Source organism: Cibotium barometz, chromosome 5 (genome assembly GCF_041138505.1).
Source record: "Cibotium barometz isolate CiBa-2024 chromosome 5, ASM4113850v1, whole genome shotgun sequence".
Taxonomy (NCBI): Eukaryota; Viridiplantae; Streptophyta; class Polypodiopsida; order Cyatheales; family Cibotiaceae; genus Cibotium; species Cibotium barometz.
This window is the reverse complement of record NC_141050.1, coordinates 16,621,510-16,643,450: the sequence shown is the minus strand read 5'-3', so window position 1 is coordinate 16,643,450 and position 21,941 is coordinate 16,621,510. Positions and strand designations below refer to the sequence as shown.

At 48.7% G+C, this 21,941-nt stretch overlaps 1 protein-coding gene across 1 annotated transcript in view; it reads right to left on the bottom strand.

Moving 5' to 3' along the window:
- LOC147638126 (polyamine oxidase 7-like) overlaps positions 1-21,941 on the bottom strand; it is a 121,263-nt gene that overhangs the window by 446 nt on the left and 98,876 nt on the right. The window lies entirely within an intron of this gene.

Genomic DNA, 21,941 nt, shown 5'->3' with positions numbered 1-21,941 from the left:
AGTGCCACTTCAAGAGAAAAGCCAAGAAGGTCAAGTATATGTTTGTTCTGGACCAAAACATTTACAACAAAATTAAAGTCATCCTTTTGAAACTGAGTACAATGCATACTGCGGAAGCATATTGATTATGCCCTAATTAACAGTCCTAAAAATACACAAAGACTCACCTAATCTAATAAAGATGAATACATACAATGCTGCAAAATCAGATGTGGACTGAGATCTGGACGACTCCTGAACTTTCTTATCAAAATCCGGACTGATGGCACAAAACCCAACATGGCATCTGACTAAGCACATCCCTGTGTGGTGCAACTGCAGGCTCATCTTTTTGCTTCAAGAACTCCTTCCAAATAAGGGTCCAGTTCTGCACCCTCCACTGGAAAAACTGGCATGATATCCATCTTGAAACAGGCACTCCCTTACATTGGAACATGCTCGGCAGTATCACATTACTCTCGATTACTGGGTGAAATCATCAGAAAGGAAGCCAAATACTGTTCGTGGCCCGGCTAGAAGTCAACCAAAGGATGGGTGGACTGAGACAGCAAAGCACTGTTGGGAAGTGGCAAAGGCAAGACTCTGTGCCGGCCTTTCAAGGATCTTGCGTGCGGACGACAGCCGGATTGAAGAGTTGGATGGAGAATGGGCTGCTGAAAAAGAGGTGGTGGTGTGAAACCCACACCTGACATGTGACATCAGGCGGACCTATAAATAGGCAGCAAGCTCCGCGGAAGGAATAGGGCATATCCCCGCTTCGAAGCCAATCAGCATATTATGAAACTCCCTCCTTGGAAGGGAATATCGATCACAGTTATGGCCAAGAGGGCCGCTAGAAGGCGGATGAAAGAAAATAACTAGCCATTGAACTAGATTATCCTAAGAAAGCATGGATTAAGCAAAGATGAAAAAGATTACCCTATGATTAGGAAAAGAAAGGGGGTAATTTCCATTAGAAAAATGATTATCAAGGTTCATAAGAGATTAGGCACCATATTATCTTATATACTAGGCCACCCTTTCACACTACACTTATTAATGTCCATGGACATGCCCAACCGTAGTCTTTCATCCCTTGGCCTTGGGCCCAAATTGACTTAGTCTCTTTTTACTTTGTTACAAAACATCCCCACCCAAGAGGTTTCGTCCTCAAAACCTTAGGTATACATGTACAAACTCGCATGGATGGAGTATACCATCAAGGACTCATGTCAAGTAGCATACTCATGCGTGAGCCATGTATGTTGGAGCCAAAAAGACATATGTACGGCTGTAAACTGCCCCCGATGCCCTTAAAACAAGCCATGTCATGTACTCCATAATGGCATATGCACTTCATGAAGCTTCCACGCATTTTGCATCCAATGCCAAAAGGCATAGGGCTGTCCAAACAGTGATTTTCAAAAATTCCAGCAACCTATAATCACTATTTTTGTGCACCAATTGACTCCTCAAAGGTATCCAAAGGACAACCTATCAAAAACTTTGACCTCCCGGATCAAAAGGCAAACCGAGAGACCAACGATCAAGCCTCCTTAAACACAAGTAGCTATCCAGATCAAAAGGATAGCTACTATAATCTCCAATCCATATAATTTGGATACCACATATACCAAGGTCGAAAAGAAGGCATATCGGTATATCCATCAGTCCAAAACATAAATCCAATACCCCATGTGCAAGAGTATCTCCATTATTCAAGGTTAATACACCAAAACCATGGCGTGCCACATAGTCTTGCACCATGCATCTCATATGACAAGTGATGCATCCGAAAGTGAATGTCCCAATCCCATAAATCATAGAATCACTTTGGCATCCACAAAATCTAAAAGTGCACACCTCAAAATCCATGTCCGTATGAACTTTAGTGTCATCCTCAAACTCCCTTGAAAGATCTCCACTACAAAGCATAGAACATGCATCCTCATTATGAATATCTTCATTGTTAAGGCTACCATCATCCGCATCTTCATAGACATCCTTGTCCTCATGAGATGAATGGTAGAACCGTGATCATCAGGAGACAGTGGGCAACCTTGCTTCACTCCAATGGTACTGGAGATCTCCTCTGATAATCCTCTCTTGGGCATCTCACCTGCCTTATGACCAACTCATATAATGCCATGATCCCCCAAATCATGTCTGATGGTACCCCTAAATCCTACAGTCTCTACAGTAGTCTGGCTCGAGGCATTGTATCAAATGCTTTGTGGAAATCCACAAAGCAACAGTAAACCAGTTGGTGTCGTGCTCTGGCCTCTTCTATGATGGCTCAGAGGGTGAAGAGGTGATCCAAAGTAGAGAATAAGCTACGGAAGCCTGCCTGCCCTGATGCTCTGTGCCCATGTCTCTCTACTAGTGTGTTGAGCTGAAGCTCAAGTACTGACCCATAAAATTTGGCCAGTGTGTGGCCAATCATAATAGTCCTGTAGTTGTTGGGGACCATGGGATCTCCGGCTTTATGGTGGGTGTGATGATATGGGCTGTCCAGGTGGGTGGGAAGCCTTCCGAAACAGCCCGGTATATATGGGCCAAGAGGGGTGCTAAAGTCTCCCCTGCATGGGAGATGTGCTCTGCCAAGAGGCCCTCGTTGTCTTGTGATCTACTGTTTTTGAGTCTTTGGAGCTCTCAGATTTGCAACCTCGCGTAAGAGACGCTCACGTGTTGTGCGGCATTCCTCGCCATACCAATCATTCTGGGGCATGGTGCCAGTGGGGAGTTTGGCGGTAGATCGTTTGGTGGATGGAAATGTGGCTATGGTAGAGGTGTTAGATTGTGGTGAGCTGAGAGGTGAGGTCGGCTAGTGGGAGATCGGGATCTACATATGTTAGATGTCGGTAGAGATGGTCGGAGTAAGTGGAGTCCCTGTCATGGTGGAAGTGAATTTGGGTGTAGTGGGAGATGGGCGGTGGTGGTGAGGATGGTTGGGAAAGATAGGCATGGTTGGCTCCAAGGGGGCGGGTGGGAATGGTAAAGGTATGTATGGATGTGGCTAAAGCAAGAGATCCCATCAGGTAATCCACTATGCTCGAGCCTCCGCCATGTGGGAAGCATGTGAGAGCTCCGGAGGAAGGCCAACGGAACATCCCGTTGAAGATGGCTAAGCCATGTGTGGTCCCTAGCATGCGGAACTCTCTCCTTGATGCTGTAATGTCCCCTCTGTCTTGTGATGCTCGCTAAATGCCAATCTCCTCTGAGTCTATCTCCTGCACGGTCGGCTCCTCTTGGTCATATACATGCCTGCTCGCTCCGAGTCCTGGCGTTTAAGTCCCCTAAAAGGAGAACTTTTCCCAAGCGTGAGAACTCAATGATGTCTGCATGGAGGGGAAAAAACTGCTCTCCCTCGTCCAGAATAGCATATGGGAACTTCCTAGGTGGGAAGTAACATACTGCAATGTGTATACATCTCTCCAGTGTCACCTGTAAGCACACCCACATAAAGCGTGCCTCTGCATCCCTGCGGACTATGGTGACCATGGGCTGTAGATGTGTCCTGAATAGTATAGCCACTCCGCCAAACCTGCGTCCCCCACCACACGTGTCTCCTCTCAGTAGGCGGATGCCCACTCATAGCCTGAGATGCGTGGCAGCCCTCTATCCGGGCTCTGGTGGGTCTCTGTAAAGAAGATAATGTCCCTCTCTTAAAAACTTTCCGAAGTGCCCCCAATGTTCGACCATAGTGTCCCATTGCAGTTCCAAACTGCCAACTCCAGGTGTATCGTCCCACAAACCCCACATCCCTATTTGGGACACCGCTCTGTGATGATGATTCGCCCGTCCCTGTACACTGCCCACTTCCCTTCCTTGCGGGCCTCTTGCACCTTGGGCATGTTCGCTCATCTGTGCTCTACCTGGGTTCGGGTGAGATCATCCCCTAGGTATATCTTCTTCCCTCAGAGAGCTGTCCGTGTGTCCATGAAGGCATCTTGGCTAGCAAGGTCCGAAAATTTCAAGATGAGGGGGTGCTCCCGTGAGGTGTCTTGTCCCACATGCCATGTGTCCGCATAAGGGATCCCTTCCACTTTGAGTTTCTTGCATAGGGCTAGAGCCTCAGCCTTGGGAGATTCCCCCTCCTTTAGCTCTATCACCCTCACATGAAGACCACGAGCCTTCCTTCCTCTTCTCCTCTTCCAACATATCATGTATGATGGAGGTGGGTGTGGGGTGTTTTCTCACCGCTTCTGTCCATTCTTTCTCTACTTCTTGCTTAACCACTGTGGCCCACCCTTTCTCCATCTCCTTCTTTGTGGCTACTAAACTTTCCTGCTGAGAGAGAGAGAGAGAGAGAGAGAGAGAGAGAGAGAGAGAGAGAGAGAGATGAAATGAAATGATGTATTAACGTCTCTAAGAGGCCATAGTGGACTATGAGACCAAAACTGAGAGTACATCTGAAGTTGGTGTCTCATCAAAGAGAACAACTAAATGAGACTAAAAAGTACAATAAACTAATTGTCCTACACTTAAAAGAACAGAACTGTAAGACTCCGAGATGATACTGAGTAGAAAATACTGGAAAATACTGAAAAATGTATATCAGGTAGATCCATGTATGCTGATCAGTTGAAGTGTTGCCCTCTCCTTAGATCAAGTATCTCCGCCATGGGGCTGTCTAGAATGGAGAGGTCGTAGATCAAGTATCTCCTTAGAGAGAGAAAGAAAGAAAGCTGTATTAACGTCTACTAGAGGCCGAACTTGACCTATGAGACAAAACAATGTACAACTGTCAATGTCTTCTGGATGTCCAAAAAAAAAGGACAAAATGAACATGAAATAAAATATGAAAGTACTGAGCTAGTGTGGGGGTGTGATGGATGGAGCAGTATTGCTAGAGGCTCACTATGCAACCTATATGCGTAGGGTATACAAGAATGCAATGCAGATCTATCTAGCTCCAACCAGTACCATAATGGGGGTGTAATATGTGATACATAGGCGATGGCGAGGCAAAAATACCTCGGAGAATGATCTCCAGGTGTGAATGTAAGTGAGCTAGCCGCTCCTGGATATGCTGTTGATGTCAAGCCCGTTTCTCTGTGATCTCCCTCTAATGTAGTCTGGGAGTCTGGTAGCCTGGTGCTCTCGGTCTCCGTCTGGCTCGGAGGTCTGCAACACGCTGAAGTGTAACCCCCTCTTGTGTCAGGGTAGGCAATGGGATAGATCTCTGGAAGAAATCACTGAGCTGGAGCTGTCGCCCACCTCTCCCTGTGGTATGAGTCTATAGCAGTGTCTCTCTGTGGCGCTGTGTCTCTAGCAAGAATTGGCCAAATCTGCGCTGGGGTCTGTGGACTCCATGATCTAGCGGAGTGAGGGATGTCCACTAAAGATGGTGGTGTATCTCTCTCTAATGACACTACATGCTCTGCATCTGCATACATAATGTTCCTCACTCTCAACCTCCTCCTCGCATAGTCTGCATATCCTCTCTGCTCTGGGGATCCGTGCTTCCCTACCTACCTCAATCTCAAGCTGGTGTGATGACACTCTGAGCTGGCCAATCGCCACTCGAACACTGTGAGGCATGTACACATCCATGTATCCAGGTCTCTATATGAATCCATCCGCTAAGATATGCATAAATTGATCTCTGTAGTATAGCATCTTCGGTGGTAGAGGCTGACTCGGTGTAGTCCAAGTCTCTTGAGTGTATCGCTGCCATAAATCCTGCCGAGGACTCTGTTCCTCTCACTGTGAGAGAGCTAGATGTGTGGTGCTTGTATATCATACTCGAAAGGTGGTAGGTGATCTATGTCAAGACCATGCTGAGTGAGCCACTGTATCATCTGTGAATACCATGATCTCCTATCTCCACTCTCTACGAGCTGCTTGGATGCCTCAAAAGCTCTATGTGTGAGAGTCGATCTGATGGCATATCTCTGATCCCCTGTATGAAGCAGATCGTCTGGAAGAGGGCCTCTACTAGCATAGAACGTGCAGCAAACTCTGTCCGGACAAAGTCATGTGGGATGGAGGGTTTGCTGCGGATCATCCGTGAGAGCATGAGAATCTGAGGCCTCTCTATCTGAGACCATCCGTGAGAGCATGAGAATCTGAGGCCTCTCTATCTGAGACCATGTGGAGGTGGCGAGCCCAGGTGCCCATATTGCTGCAGCATATATCAAAGCAGGGGTGACTAGTGTGTCAAACAACCACCCCTTCGTGCGGGGCTCCTGGAAGTGTGCCTGGTGACACTGTCTCTCTAGCATGGCCAGAGCTGCATACCCTCGTGTGAGTCTATCCTTGGCTGCATGTGCCATAGTAAATCTTCTTGGCGGAGTCGTAAATGTAATCCCCAGGTACACATATGAATCTACCACCTCTACCTATCCTCCTGCTAGTGTGAAGATGGCCTGTCGTCGAACCGGCCTTGAGGTGTGGAAAATCATGGCCTTGGTTTTCCCAAGGTTCACTGTAAGCCCCCTCTGTGTGCAGAAGTCGTCGAGTGCATGGAGATGGTGCTGTAGCCCCATCCGCGACTCAGAGACCAGAATAATATCATCTGCATATAGCATAGTGTGGACTGTGGTACCTGAGATGTCTACCCCATCCCCACCACCGTGACCAATGAAGTCAACCACCTCATCGATGTATAGCGCAAATAGTGTAGGAGAGAGTGGACATCCTTGCTTCACACTTATGGTGCTAGCAAAAACATCAGATAGCCCCCCAGGGCATCGTATGCGCCCGAGGACCTGCTCATATAAAGCATAGATGCCCCAAACCATCTTTGATGGGATCCCCAATGACTCTAGACACTGGAAGAGTCTCTTTGGTGGCACCGTGTCAAATGCTTTGCGGAAATCCACAAAGCAACAGTATAATCTCTTCTCCCGCACCCTAGCCTGGTCAATCAGACATCTCAGAGCAAATATATGGTCAATAGTGGAGAAAACTCATCGGAATCCAGCCTGCCCTGGTGCTCGCAGTCCCTCCTTCTCTACATATGAGCTCTACTCTGCCTCGAGCACTGCGCCATAAAGTTTGGCCAGTGTATGACCAATCATGATAGTTTTGTAGTTGGTGGGGTCTAGCATGTCTCCCGCTTTGTGGAGAGGCACGATGGTGTGCATAGTCCACTCAGCTGGTAGGCCCTCCACTAGTGCCCTATTAAAGAGGTGAGCAACAAAGGGTCCCAGTGTGTCAGCTGCATAAATAAGATGCTCACTCTGTATACCTGTGTGGTTAGTCGATCTCCCATGCTGTAACCGGCGGATAGCTCTCTCTACCATCGAGGCGGTAAAGAAAGTAGAGGTGGTAGGGCGGGACTCCTGTGGCTGTGGTATGGGCGGCTGCTGAGGGATATGGTAGAGGCTCTTTGCATATGTGTGCCATGTGTGTGGATCCTCAATCGGGGTACGAGGGCGAGGCTCTCTCATCCTGCGCCATGCAGTGGCTGCATCTCTGCTCATGAGTAGGTGGTATATATCCCAGTACTGTGCCTCCTCATATGCACGCCTCTTACGGCGTGTGAGGGTCCTTATCTGTCGCCTCGCCAGTCTCTGTGTAATGGTCCCAATAAAGACAATACATCCAATTGGGACCCAAATATCCTCTACACGGACCCACCAAGGATGGTGTAGTTGCTTTATTGAAAGATGAGAAAAAGACTCAAATCTGTAGATCTTCTTTTGGCTGTAAACCTTCAGCCTGTAGATGATCTGTTCTTGACCTTCAACCCATCTTTGCGTTATGCTCCCCTTGGCTGTCCTGGCCCTTGGAACACTTCAGCACTTTGTGAATTATGAGATGTCTAAAAAACAATCTAGCCCATGCTTTTATAGGCTAGAACACTGCTAGTCGGTGGGTTCTAGAGGCTGTCGGCCTATTTTTTTCCACTCCATGACCTGTTTTAATTGCCCATTAAATAGGCGCCTTTTCCATATGCTGGTTGCCCTTGCTCTAGCTGTTGTCCAGGCTGTCTGGCAGCCCTTGTGTGCTGGCTGCATCCTGGACTGGCCCTCCATGGGCTAGCCGACTGGCTGCCCAAGCCTTTGGGGCTGGCAGGCCTTCTAGGGCTGGCCGACAGCAGTTAGTCCTTACCCGCTAGAGGTTGGCCAGCTGGCCCCTTGCCTCCTAGAGGCTGGCCATCAAGGCCTATGCCCTATAAGGGCGGGCCTCACATGCTGAGGGCTTTATGGACCAAAGCTACGGCCATAGTCACAGGGGACGGAGGGGACGGACCCTTGGAACGGAGGGACGCCGTCCCGGGAACACTGGGACGGGGACGGACGGGGACGGACGGACGTTCCCACCTGGGCGTCCCTCACAAGAGACGGCGTTCCGGGGACGGATCCAAGAGGGGATGGCTGCATGGGAACGCCTGCAGGTTACTGTTTGGGCAATGGTCACATTTTTGACCTTTTTTTGGCCATTTGGGAGGGGCTTTTCATGGGCCTTTAGCCTTGGCCCATAGGCCTTGAGCCTATGCGGCTTTGGGCCTTGGCCACTCTCTTGCCTCCCTCCCTATAAGAAGACACACACACACTCCCTCTCACACTTCAAGCTTTAGCTTCACACACACACACACACTCTCTCTCTCCCTCAAGCAGCAAGCCTCAAGGGCCAAGGTCTCAAGTTTCAAGCTCTCACACAAGCAAGCTGTAGCCTCTCAAGACACACTCTCCCTCACACACACTCTCTCAAGCTTCACACACACACACACACACACCCCCACCCATCCTCACACTCGTGACTCAAGTTCTCCCTCAACTCTCAAGGCTCAAGCCTCACTCACTCTCTCTCTCTCTCTCTCTCTCTCTCTCTCTCTCTCTCTCTCAAGCTATCAAGTGACAAGGAGGCATCCATCATCCATGGCATCCTCCTCGTGGCAGTGGCTCTTCAAGTTCCAACTACCCGTAGAAGGACGACAGGATGGACATGTGTCATGGTGGGATGAGGTCAATCACACCCCATCCCCTCATGGAGGTGGTGCACAGCCATGGACATGGAAGCTTTGCCCGTATAGGCGAGTGGGTGGTACTAACAAAGTAATTTTTAAGTGCCGTTCCTACCCCCGTCCCCGTTCCCTACATATGGCCATCCCCCGTCCCGTTGCCGTCCCCATCCCCCGTTACCATCCCCCGTCCCTTGTGACTATGGCTATGGCCCATGGGCTGCCCTAGCTAGCCCGAGTGTTGGGTACAACCCGACACTATGCAAATCCTACATGCAACTACATGTTATTCCTCGGATGCTTGGTATCTAGCTACAAGCCGAATACCCGGAATAGCTGTCATCGTTCCAGAGGATGACTCATAGCCCACGGTGGGTCCACAAGATCCACTGTATGGGTGTCCTCCACCTCCTGGGTCCAGAAGAAACTGGTGATGATTGGCTCGCCGGTGAGGGGTTGGGGTGGCTAGGGCCGAAGCTCTCTCAAGAAAGTGTCTCTATGTCTGCGGAGGTCAAGCACAAAGAGCCCTAGGCAATGCTGGTTCAGGAAGTCAATGTTCTTGGAGTGGACCAAATCCCTCATGAAACAGACAGTGAGACCTCCCCTGGATCTCATAGTATACTGAGCAGCGGCATATGTAATGCTCCTCTCTCTCAACCTTTGTGTGGCGTAATCAGCAGATCCTCTCCTCTCTAGGTCTCATTATGGGCCCCCACCTCTAAAGACGCGCTCACCTCTACCTATCTCCACTCTGAGGCGGTGGGATGAAATCCGTATCTGGCCAATTGCAATCCGCATGGCATGGGACATGTGAACACTCAATTAGCCAGGGTGTGGGATAAAATCCGTATCTGGCCAATTGCAATCCGCATGGCATGGGACATGTGAACACTCAATTAGCCAGGGTGTTGGATGAATCCATCCTTAGTGAACGTGAGAAAGTGATCTCTGTAGAAGTGCATCTTTGTTGGGAGCTCCGAAGGTGTGAACCATGTGCAATGAGTGTAGAGGCTGAGAAGATCTAACCGGATAACCTCGTTGGTATCCTCATGAGAGAGCCGGAGAAAAGGGGAGTCCAAACTGTACCGAAGGGGTGGTAGGCGGTCCATGCAGAGCCCGTATACTAAGAATCAAGTGGAAACTAAGGCATACCATACTCCAAAGTGGCCCTCAAGTGTGAGCTGTCTTGAGGACTCTAGGGCAAGCCTCAAGTACCTGGGGGGATCCATGTGACTGATGCAATGGAGGGATGTGACTAACGGGAAGAGTGCATCCACTACCATCGGGGCTGTTGCAAACTCTGCCTAGATAATCTCGTGTGGGACTAATGGTTTTCTGCGGATCATACGGGAGAACATCATGACCTAGGCCCTCTCAACTCGCCGCCAATCCTCATCGGATAAATCTGCCCCAGAAGGCTTCTCCATACATCAAGGGTGGTGTGATAAGGGTGTCAGAAAACCAACCTTCGACCTGGGCTCCTGAAAATGTGCCTAAAAGCACTGCCACTCAAGTAAGCTCAAGGCTGCATATCCCCGTATCACTCTAGCATGTGCTGCGGGAAGCATGGGCGACTCAAAGTGACACCAAGGTAGACATAGGACGAGAAAATCTCCACAGGATCCCCTCTGTATGTGAAGCTCAATCTAGATGTGAAGGGGAGGGAAGTATTGAAGACCATTACCTTGGTTTTACCAAGGTTAACAGAGAGGTCCCGCTAAGTGCAGAAGTCCTGTAAGGCATCCAACTATCTCTGAAGCCCCTTGGCTGAATTTGAGAGGAGGACGATGTCATTTGCATAAAGCAGTATGGGGATCAATATGCCTGCCACTGTGGGACCAGCCCCACCTAGTCCGTCAATGAAGCTCGAGATCTCATCAATGTAGAGGCCAAAGAGAGAGTGGGTGATAGAGGGTAGCCGTGTTTCACCCCAATAGTCATGGAAATCTTTTGCAATGTACCTCCGCTCTCACTCGTCCAGTGACAGACTCATAGAGGGTGATGATGCTCCAAACCATGTCAAACGGGACTCCTATCTTCTATAGACAGTGTAGGAGGTGGGCTTGGGGTACAGTATCAAAAGCTTTGCGGAAATGCACAAAGCAGCATTAAATCCTCCTCGATGATGGCACGGAGGGTGTAGATGTGATCAAGGGTAGAGTAGCTCCTCTGAAAGCTTGCTTGTCCTGAGGCTTTGCATCATAGTCTCTCTACAAATGAATTGAGCTCCGCCTCTAGCACCGATCCATAGACTTTGGCCAATGTGTGGCCAATCATGATCATCCTATAATTATTAGGATCAAGTGGATCTGCGGCTTTGAGGATGGGGATGATGGTGTTGGTGGACCAAGTGGGTGGAAATCCTTCACAAAGGGCTCTATTGAACATGTAGGCTGGTAGGGGCACCAGGGTATCATCGGATAGTCTACAAATGTCCTTGAGGACCATGCCCTTTGTGAAGGTGGACGTGGTGGGGTGGGGATCTGGTGGTGAGGGCGATGTTGTCGGATTTTCCTCCAAGCATCTTTGGAGTTTGGCCCTAAGAACAGTTAGTATAACTCGTCCTCTTTCCAAGCATAGAACTCTCGTTTCTTGCGCCGGGTGAACCGTTGAGAAATCCGTTGCGCTTGACGCTTCGTGATTTGCCCAATCCGTACCTCATGCTTACGAGGGGAGTGTGTGGCTCGACATTCGTCATCATACCAACAATTCTAGGGCATGGAACCGCAAGGTGGCTTGGTGGTAGACCACCGCGTGCAAATGAAAGAAGTGGCGGATGTGTAGAGTATGGTGGTGAGCTGTGTTATGAGGGTGGGTAGGGGGAAGTAGGTTCCACATCCTGGAGTTGGCGGTAGATGTGGTTAGAGTAAACAAGGTCAAGCTTGTGATCAAAATGGACCTACGTGTAATGTGAGATGGTGGTTGGTGGTGGAGGGACAGGTGGTGTGCAGGTGAGTGAAAGAGAGGTAGGCATGGTCAGCTTCAAAGGGGTGGCAGGATGGAGAAGTCGGGGAGAAGGTGTGCCAAAGCCGCAAATCCCATAAGGTAGTCCACGGTGCTAGTACCTCTAGGGTGAGGGAAGGAGGTGAGGGCATCGAAGGAGGGCCATCGAGACATCCTGTTATAGATAACGAGACCATGTGCAGCTCCCAGCTCTAAGAAATATCTCCCATACACCATGACCTCCTCACGGTCCTGTGATGATCTCTGCAACCCTCCTGTGTCAATGATGTCAAGCTCCTGTAGTCTGATAGGGTCATCCAAATCGAGTAGTGGGACCTGCTAACTCCCTGTCCTAGCGTTGAAGTCCCCGAGCAGTACTTCACTCAACTGTGAGAACACCATAATGTCTCCATATAATGGTAAGTACAGTGACTGGCCATGCTGTGCGGTGTAAGAAATATCTCCCAGCTCTAAGACATATCTCCCATACACCATGACCTCCTCACGGTCCTGTGATGATCTCTGCAGCCCTCCTGTGGTGTCAATGATGTCAAGCTCCTGTAGTCTGATAGGGTTGTCCAAATCGAGTAGTGGGACATGCTAACTCCCCGTCCTAGCATTGAAGTCCTCGAGCAGGACTTCACTCAACTGTGAGAACTCCATAATGTCTCCATATAATGGTAAGTACGGTGACTGGCCATGCTGTGCGGTGTAAGGTGAGTAGCGCAGTGCAAAATAACACACAGCAATGTGGATGACTCTATCACTACGAAGTTGTAGCCACAACCAAAGACACCGTGCATCCTCGTCCTTCCAAACATTGCTGAGAATCTGTCGAAGAAAGCACACCTCTTGAAGTAGTAAGTCCCCTTCTCATAAAAGCACACCTTAAAGCACTAAGTACCCTTCCACCAACATGCGGATCTAAAAAGGACAGCTACCCCTCCGGAGCCACCTACTCCTCCCCTGATGTGCGGGTCTCGCCTTGCAAGGCTGGCTCCCACTCATACCCGCCTCTGATTAGTCTCTGTATAGAAAATGACATCCTTGCCTGTGAGAATCTCGCTCAAACCTCCTGGATTCGACCACAAGGTGCCATTGTACTTCCATACTGTTAATTCAAGTGTTTGGTCTCATAGACCCCACGTCCCTATTTGGGACGGCGCTCACTGATAATGACCCTACCATCTTTGTAGATAGCCCACTTGCCTCCTCTATGGGCTCATGAACTATCACTGTCGCCTCACGCTGGTGTGCCACCTGTGCTGGGGTGAGATCATCTCCCATGTCCACCTGTGTGCCCTTGAGGGCAGCCCGTTTGACTAAGAAGGCCTATCTGCTGGTGGCATCACGGAATCTGATGATGAGGGGCCGCTCTCGTGTCATATCCTTGCCTGCCCTCCATGTATCTGCAAAGGGAGGGGGGGGGGTGATCTCGTCCACTCCTATCATCTGGCAAAGCGTCATGGCATCCGCCTTGGGGGAAGTCCCCGCACTCGCACATGGAGGGCCCTATCCTTCCTGCGTTTCTCCTCCTCGAGAGTCTCATGTATCATGCTCTGTTGGGGTTTGTGCTTCTTGACCACCTCCACCCAATCTTTCTTTGTGGTCTGCAGTTCTTCCCGCAACTTATCACTCAGCCTTCAGCTGCTCCAAGTCCATCCTTAGACCCTCCTGAATATTCAGTTCCCTTTCCTCCACTATATGGTCTCTGACCGTAGCCTTTAGGGCTTCCATTTTTGCCCGGAGTTCCCCTATCACTGGGGCAGCCTCTGGCATTTCCTGTTGTTGCATATGGGTCTCTTTCAACATTCGAATCTCCTCCTCCTGGTGGTTCACCTTTGCTCCCAATTCTCCAATCTCATTATTCTTGCCCTGTATCTCCTTGTGGAGACCTTCCAACAGTTATTCATGTTGGTTCAGGACGATGTCCAGCACCTTCTTATGTTTGCCCAACGCCTTCTTGGTGTTGTCCTCCACTGTCTTGATGTTCACCCAGCTCCTGTAGGTTCATTGTGGCTGATTCCCCCTAGTTGCTGCCTTGGGGCCTGAGCAAGGGTGGGTGGGAAACAGGGGGCTGCGCACAGCAGCACAGCACGAAACAGAGCAGCGCACAAGAAGAAAAGGGAGGCGGATGGGGTGCGCACAGAAGTGCAGCGCAAAACAGAGCAGCGCAGCACAGGAAAAGGGAGGCGAACGGGGTGCACACAGCAGCACAACGCAAAACCTAGCAGCACAGCACAGGAACAGGGAGGCGGAGGGGGTGGGCGTGAAGAGAGAGAGAAAGAAAGAAAGTTATATTAATGTTTACAGAAGACCCCAAGGGCATATGAGACCAAAAGTAATACAATGGTACCACGGATATACCGAGCCATGGAAAACTGAAAGAAAAAGTGAAATGAAAACGTCTAACAGTAAATGTGATCAACAGATGATCATGTTTAGTGTGAGATATGCTGTGATCAGCTAATGACGATACCCGCCTCGGACAGAATTGAGAGGGAGAGAAAGAAAGAAAGAAAGAAAGTTGTATTAACGTCTACTAGAGGCCGAACTCGACCTATGAGACAAATCAATGTACTACTGTCAATGTCTCCTGGATGTCCAGAAAAAAAAGGACAAAATGAACATGAAATAAAGTATGAAAGTACTGAGCTAGTGGGGGGGTGTGATGGATGGAGCACTACTGCTAGAGGCTCAGTATGCAACCTATATGCGTAGGGTATACAAGAATGCAATGCAGATCTGTCTAGCTCCAACCAGTACCATAATGGGGGTGTAATATGTGATACATAGGCGATGGCGAGGCAAAAATACCTCGGAGAATGATCTCCGGGTGTGAGTGTAAGTGAGCTAGCCGCTCCTGGATATGGTGCTGATGTCGAGCCCGTATCTCTGTGATCTCCCTTTGATGTAGTCTGGGAGACTGGTAGCCTGGTGCTCTCAGCCTGCGTCTGGCACGGAGGTCCGCAGCGCGTTGAAGTGTAACCCCCTCCTGTGTTAGGGTAGGCACTAGGATAGATCTCTAGAAGAAATCAGTGAGCTGGAGCTGTCGCCCACCTCTCCCTGTGGTATGAGTTTGTATCAGTGTCTCTCTGTGGCGCTATGTCTCTAACAAGAACTAGCCAAATCTGCGCTGGTCTGCGGACTCCATGATCTGGCGGAGTGAGGGATGTCCACTGAAGATGGTGGTGTATCTCTCTCTAATGACACTATATGCTCTGCATCACTCTCACCCTCTTCCTGGCATAGTCTGCATATCCTCTCTGCTCTAGGGATCCGTGCTGCCCTACATGCCTCAATCTCAAGCTGGTGTGATGACACTCTGAGCTGCCCAATCGCCACTCGGGCACTATGAGGCAGGTACTCATCCATGTATCCAGGTAAGCTCTGTATGAATCCATCCGCTGAGATACGCATAAATTGATCTCTGTAGTATAGCATCTTCGGCGGTAGAGGCTGACTGGGTGTAATCCAAGTCTCTTGAGTGTATCGTTGCCATAAATCCTGCCGAAGGACTCTGTTCCTCTCACTGTGAGAGAGCTGGATGTGTAGTGCATGTATATCATACTGGAAAGGTGGCAGGTGATCTATGTCGAGACCATGCTAAGTGAGCCACTGTATCATCTGTGAATACCATGATCTCCTATCTCCACTCTATGCGAGCTGCCTGGACGCCTCAAAAGCTCTATGTGAGAGCCAATCTGATGGCATATCTCTGATCCTCTGTATGAAGCAGATCATCTGGAAGAGGGCCTCTACTAGCATAGAACGTGCAGCAAACTCTGTCCGGACAATGTCATGTGGGACGGAGTGTTTGCTGCGGATCATCCGTGAGAGCATGAGAATCTGAGGCCTCTCTATTTGAGGCCATGTGGAGGTGGCGAGCCCAGGTGCCCATACTGCTGCAGCATATATCAAAGCAGGGGTGACTAGTGTGTCAAACAACCACCCCTTCGTGCGGGGCTCCTGGAAGTGTGCTTGGTGACACTCTCTCTCTAGCATGGCTAGAGCTGCATACCCTCATGTGAGTCTATCCCTGGCTGCCTGTGCCATAGTAAATCTTCCTGGCGGAGTCGTAAATGTAATCCCCAGGTACACATATGAGTCTACCACCTCTACCTGTCCTGCTAGTGTGAAGATGGCCTGGCGTTGAACCGGCCCTGAGGTGTGGAAAATGATGGCCTTGGTTTTCCCAAGGTTCACTGTAAGCCCCCTCTGTGTGCAGAAGTCATTGAGTGCATGGAGATGGTGCTGTAGTCCCATCTGCGACTCAGAGACCAGAATAATATCATCTGCGTATAGCATAATGTGGACTGTGGTACCTGAGATGTCTACCCCGTCCCCAGTTCGTGACCAATGAAGTCAGCCACCTCATTGATGTATAGCCCAAATAGTGTAGGAGAGAGTGGGCATCCTTGCTTCACACCTATGGTGCTAGCAATAACATCAGATAGCCCCCCGGGGCATCATATGCACCTGAGGACCTGCTCATATAAAGCATAGATACCCCAAATCATCTCTGATGGGATCCCCAATGACTGTAGGTGCTGGAAGAGTCTCTCTCGTGGCACCGTGTCAAATGCTTTCCAAAAATCCACAAAGTAGCAGTATAATCTCTTCTCCCGCACCCTAGCCTGGTCAATCAGACATCTCAGAGTGAATATATGGTCAATAGTGGAGAAAGCTCGTCAGAATCCAGCTTGCCCTAGTGCTCGCAGTCCCTCCTTCTCTGCATATGAGCTCAACTCTGCCTGGAGCACTGCGCCATAAAGTTTGGCCAATGTATGACCAATCATGGTAGTCCTGTAGTTGCTGGGGTCTAGCATGTCTCCCGCTTTGTGGAGAGGCACGATGGTGTGCATAATCCACTCAGCTGGTAGGCCCTCCACTAGTGCCCTATTAAAGAGGTGAGCAACGAAGGGTCCCAGTGTGTCAGCTGCATAAATAACATGCTCACTCTGTATACCTGTGTGGTCAGTAGATCTCCCATGCTGTAACTGGCGGATAGCTCTCTCGACCATCGAGGCGGTAAAGAAAGTAGAGGTGGTAGGGCGGGACTTCTGTGGCTGTGGTATGGGCGGCTGCTGAGGGATATGGTAGCGGCTCTTTGCATGTGTGCCATGTGTGTGGATCCTCAATCGGGGTATGAGGGCGAGGCTCTCTCATCCTGCGCCATGCAATGGCTGCATCTTTGCTCATGAGTAGGTGGTATGTATCCCAATATTGTGCCTCCTCATATGCACGCCTCTTACGGCGTGAGGGTCCTCATCTATCGGCTCGCCTGTCTCTGTGTAATGGTCCCCAGTGCTCTCTGGGCACGGAGGTGTCTATATAGCTCTCTGCACTCATCATCATACCACCGATTCTGGGGCATGCTCCTAGATCTATCTGTGTGTGCAATGTGTGTATGATGGGGGAAGTTGTGGGTGGTGGCCATATGTAGTAGAGATGACAGCTGGGTGGTGAGTGTGTTTAGAGGTAAGTGTGTGTGTGTGTGTGTGGAGTGCGTCTTTGTTGAGCAGTAGCAGTGAGGCATTCACATGTTTGTTTTGCCTGCAAGACTGCTTCACGAATATCATGCATATAAGACCGCCCATAGTCAATAATCACAGCTTGCATGCGATGAACAAAATGGAACCACGCAATATCAATGTCCTCATAAATCTGATGGTAAAGTGGTACCAAAGCATGGAGAACCATTTCTTTAAAATGATCATGTTGCAAATAGCTATGATTTAAGATGAGCAGTCGAGCCCGGGAAGCCAAAAATTCATCACATGGCATATCAAAATATAGTCCCAGCCATAAGGGGGCATGATCTGAAAGACAAAGTGTCCGATCTATCCACATTTTACAGATATAATCATCAAATTGATCCGCATGGAGTAAATACCATCTATCCAATCGGGTCCAAATATGTTTAAAAGCATTATGATTAAAAGTGAACCCTGCATCATGTGGACATACATGGCACCATAAATCCAAAAGACTATGATTAGATATAAGATCCTCCCATGCTGATCTTTCTGTCCCAAGCATATGTATGCGGCCAGTGGAACTATATTCTGGAGAAGGAACATTATTAAAGTCACCACATATAAAAGCAAGATAATTTATTGCAGGCAAAGAATGTTATTATGCTAAACGAGCAGCGTAAATTACAAAAGTGGATGGTTCGCTCTCGTCAAAGGGCATTGCTGGATAAAGGTTGCTCTTCTAAACAATTTTTCAAAAGTTTGCATCAGTCCAGGGAGAAAGAGAATATTCGCAGAGTTAAAAAGTCAGATGGCCAATGGTCTGATTCTATGCAAGAGTTGGCTGACTTGGCTAAATGCTATTTCTCTTCTCTTTTTGCCTCGAACTCGGAAGTTTCTCCAGAGGTTTTAGAGGCCCGTTGTAAACTTTTGCAATATGTGCAACCTATTATCTCGCCCGCCGATGCAATGGTATTAGAGGAACCTTTTTCAGAAGAGGAATTAAAGGAAGCCTTGCGTTCGATGGGTAAATGCAAATCACCTGGCTGGGATGGTTTGACTTTGGAATTTTTTATTGCCTTCTGGCCTTTTCTGGAAGAGGTGATCTTATTCATGATCAATAAAGCATGGCAAGATGACTGTTTGCCAATGTCTTGGAAGCAAGGATTAGTCAAGCTTTTTCCTAAAAGACATCTTTGTGAATCCTTTTCGCATTGGCGTCCTATCACTCTTATGCCAGTTATTTATAAATTGGTTACTAAAATGCTGGCGAACAGAATTAAAGGTTTTCTGCATGATGGATTACATCCTGCTCAATATGGTTTCATTCCTCGTAGGCAGATTAATGACAATCTGGCTAATGCATATATTGGTATGGAATATGCCAAGTATACTAAACAGGATGTACTTGTGCTTCAGATTGATATTGAAAAAGCCTTTGATACAGTTTCCTGGGACTTTGTTGCCATGACTATGGCCCAGTTGGGCTTTGGTTTAAAGTTGCAACGTGTTGTGTACTTCCTCTACAGTGATAGTGATGCTTCTTTGATACTTGGCTCTCGGATTACCGACCCTTGGAAATTAGAAAGATCTGTAAGACAGGGTTGCCCTCTGAGTGCGTTGCTATATGCTGTGGCTACTCATCCTTTGCTTACATATCTAGATCATTTGACAGCTTCCGATGTGCTTCATGGATTGCAATTGCCTAATGGCAAACAATTTTTAGCATAGGCGTATGCTGATGATTCTTTTTGTATGCCCCGCAATACGCAATCGGATGTGCAAAGATTAATGGAGGCACTAGAGCTGTTTGGGCAAGCTGCTGGCCTTTATGTTAACTTTCAGAAATCTAAACTTTTGGCTCTTGATGCTCGGTCTTGGCATAGTTTAATTTGGCCGGGTGAAATTCCTTCACAAATGCATGTAGTCAGACACTTGGGCTACCCATTGGGATGGCACATTTCTAATCAGCAAATGACTCAATGGGTGATGCAACGGTTGAATCAGAAACTTAATTACTGGAAGCTTTCTACATGGCCATTGCATGTTCGTTTAAGGATTGTACAGGCTATTGTCATGGCATATATTCAATTCTTTTTGCCACTAATAATGTGGAGAAAAGTGGACATTGATCGTTTTATGTCTTCAGCCATGAGCATTTTTTGGAAAACCAAACATGCTAAGAGGGGCCTTAACCTTCTCTCGCTCAAGAAGCTATGTAGTCCCAAACAACATGGAGGCTTGAATATCCTTAATATACACTTTCATGCATTGGCACGAAAGTCCACCTTGCTGTTGGAATTTGTATCTCAGAGGCAGCCTTGGGCGATTATGTTGGCAGATATGTGTGTTGAGATGTCCACTAAATCGTTTGGCAACTGGACCATCACACATTGGGATGCTGTGTTTGGCCATTTTGAAGGCAAGATTGCTGGTTGACCATAGGGTTTAGACATCCTCCTGATGTCAAACCCTTTTGTACATTTATGATATAATGCAATTTGTGTGTGTGTTTTTACAAAAAAAAAAGAGTGTGTTTAGAGGTGACAGGGGATCCATCTGGAATAGCCCGTCATATACATGATGCTCATAGCCAAGTCATGGGTGACGTAGAAAGTTGTATGCGATGCCTGTGTAGGCTATGTGGGTGCTGGTGTGGAGCTCGCTAGTGACATTAAGAGGTATGTGTGATCTCCACCAATAGGATAGGTGGGGGATGGAGAAAGATGTCACTGCCTGTGTGGTCTCCATGGACCCCATGATGTAGTCCACTGTGCTACCCCCCTGATCGTGGAAAGCATGTCAGTGCTCCTGAATCCTACCACTGTCTCATCCCGTTATAAATAACGAGATGGTGTCGCGCTCCTAGCTCAAGTAAGTGATGACCATATCTGGTGTTATCCAGCCCCGTGTCCTTTGACACCCTGCAAGCTCCCGTGTCCTCCACCTCTAGTGTGTGCATCACCTCGGGGTGCTCGAAATCATAAATGTCACACTGTCGGCTCTGTGTCTGTGCATTGAAGTCCCCCATAAGGAGGACTTTCCCCAAGTTGGAGTAGTGTATGATCTCATCTGAAAGGGCTGCATATGGTGACTCTCCCAATGGCCCTGTGTCCTCCTCCTCCCCTCTACTCTCCTCCTCTGCTGTCATGGCATATCTCGATCCTCTAGGAGAGAAGTAGCATAGAGCAATGTTTAACACCCTGTCTGCTGAAAGCTCCAATCTAATCCACATGTATCTAGCCTCTTGGTCACGTGCTACCACCTGTAGGCGCTCCTGTAGCTCTCGCTTGAAGAGTACCGCTATACCTCCAGATCCTCTCGATGTGCTCTGCCGTGTGGTCCCCCTGTATGTAAACTCCCACTGATAGCCCTCTACTTTGGGTAGCCCCCGCGCTCGGCTCTGGTGCGTCTTTGTAAGTAGTATGATGTCCCGTCCCTCCATGACCTCCTCCATCCTCCCAAGATGTGTCCAAAGTGCTCCATTGCAGTTCCAAACTGCTATGTGTATCTGTGAATCTGGATCCTCCATAGCCAATGTCCCATAGGCCGCTTGGCGCTAATTGGTGGCCTTGCCATCGATGATGACACGGCCATCATGATAGAATGCTCTCTTGCCCTCTTTCCGGGCCTGTAGGACTCTCGGCATGCATGTTTTCTTGTGTTCTATCTACATCCTTGTAAGGTGATCATCCAAATAGATGGAATCTCCCTGTAATCCTCATAGAATCACCCTCTTCCTCGTGAAGGTGACCCTCTCCGTCTCTCCTGCAAACTGTAGGATGAGGGCTCGCTTGCGTGTTGAGTCTTTCCCGGCTCTCCATGCTTTGGTGAAGGGGAGAGGGTCCTCTTTCCTGTAGCCGAGCTTCACGCATAGAAGCTGTCCATCTTTCTCGGAAGTGGAGTCGGGTGTCTTGGCTATACCTGTGACTCAAATGTTGAGGCGGCGGGCATGCCTCATCTTCTCCTCCTCAATGGTGGTGTGAATGATTTGGTGTTCTTCCCTTTGAGTCTCCTCCCTCACTTCTTTACGGATGTTCTTCTTCACCACTTCAACCCATCCTGACTACTTGGCTTCGAGTTTTCCCTCCATGTCCTTTGTGATCTCCTTGGAGATCTCTTCTTTGATGGCCGTGAGAGTGTTGTCATTGATCTCCCCTTCTTCCTTCTCGGTGTTCTTGACGGCTACCAGTTCCACTTTCAATGCACTCACCTCCTCCTTGAGTGCCGTGTTCTCTTGTTCAAGGTCCGTGACCCGTGCTAAAAGAGAGAGAGAGAAAGAAAGAAAGAAAGAAAGAAAGATTTTATTAACGTCTTCCAGAAGACTGAACTCGGCCTATGAGACAAATCAGTGTACTTGTGTGGGATATCCTCTGTCATCCCAACAAAATGAAAAAGTACTAAACTAAAAAGCTGAATCTGGGTGTGCAATAAGTACAATGAGTGGGGGAGGGGATGGAGCTCTACTACTAGGAGAATGCAAAGCTATATGCATGGAGTATACAATCATTATATGCAACCTAGCTAGCTCCATCCGGTACCATACTGGGGGTATAAAATGGTATACATCAATGAAGGGGGTGTCCACAACTCCCTGAAGAACATGCCTGGGTCTGCTGTGAAGCGAG